The following is a 1,056-nucleotide window of genomic DNA, read 5'->3' on the forward strand; positions in this document are numbered from 1 at the left end:
GAAGCAGGTGGCTCTCTCTGACATCCAGGCCAGTCGGGTGTACATAGTGAGTTCCAGGCCAGCCAGGGCTTCATAAGACACTGTCTCAAAAAAACAAAACCAAATCCAAACAAGAGTATCAGCTGAAATACTTCCCCATTTGTAAACTTTTCTTCCATACTCCCTCTCATCATTAAGATCAACTAACGATACACAGTTAATACCATTACAGTAAGGTGATATCGATTTTAGAGAATTGTTGGCAAGCAAGAGTTGAATGAAAATATGCCTCCCTTGAAGCCTCAAGAGATGCCAAGAGATGGAGTAATGAAGGTAATGAATGAGGTTGATATGTCCTCATTTTCTGAATGAAATAATGTTGACTCATGTCCCCTTTCTAGGGGAAGAACAAAAGCCCCACTAGGAATGTGAAAATGTTGGTCTTGAGATGAGGTGATTTGGAGAGAGGATAGCATCATTTTTACACAGGATACCTCAGGGAGGCTGTGCAACTCAAAGGCAGAAGTAGTTAGCAAGTGTTGTCTGTAAAGAATTGTATAACAAATATTGTAGGTTATGTGGCCCATAAGATCTCTGTCATACCTACTCGACTCTGCCCTCAGGAAACAAAAGCAGTTATAGATAACACATAAATTGATCCTTTTGTGGTTCATAAGTGTGATGATTGGGTGTTCACGCACATGTGTGACATTTGCCACCCTCAAACCTTGTTACACACTGGCATATTACCCGTCTGACGTGAACTTGAAAAAAAAAGATAACATAAATTAGTAGGTGTGGTTATAGTCTAACAAAATGTGTGTGTGTATGTGTGTGTGTGTGTGTGTGCATACTCATACATGTGAATGTGGGTGCACACATGTCACTGTGTATGTGTGGATGTGAGAGGATAAACTTGGGTTCATCATCTTCTCCTTCCACCTGTTTCAGACAGAATCTCTTTTGTTCTTTTACACTGAATAAACCATCTTAGTTGGGGATTCTCTTATCTCTTCCTTCCATCACTGGAATTACAGATGTTAGTCCTATGCATCAGGCTCTTAACAGGCTTCTGAG

The 1,056-nt window shown here is 40.5% G+C and overlaps 1 non-coding gene across 1 annotated transcript; it reads left to right on the forward strand.

Moving 5' to 3' along the window:
- Positions 1-636: 636 nt before the first annotated feature.
- On the forward strand, positions 637-739 carry LOC115070635. The gene has a single exon (XR_003849776.1). It is a non-coding gene; the product is annotated as a small nucleolar RNA U13 (small nucleolar RNA).
- Positions 740-1,056: the final 317 nt, after the last annotated feature.

This window comes from Nannospalax galili, unplaced genomic scaffold (assembly GCF_000622305.1).
Source record: "Nannospalax galili isolate Female #2095 unplaced genomic scaffold, S.galili_v1.0 scaffold16, whole genome shotgun sequence".
Classification (NCBI taxonomy): domain Eukaryota; kingdom Metazoa; phylum Chordata; class Mammalia; order Rodentia; family Spalacidae; genus Nannospalax; species Nannospalax galili.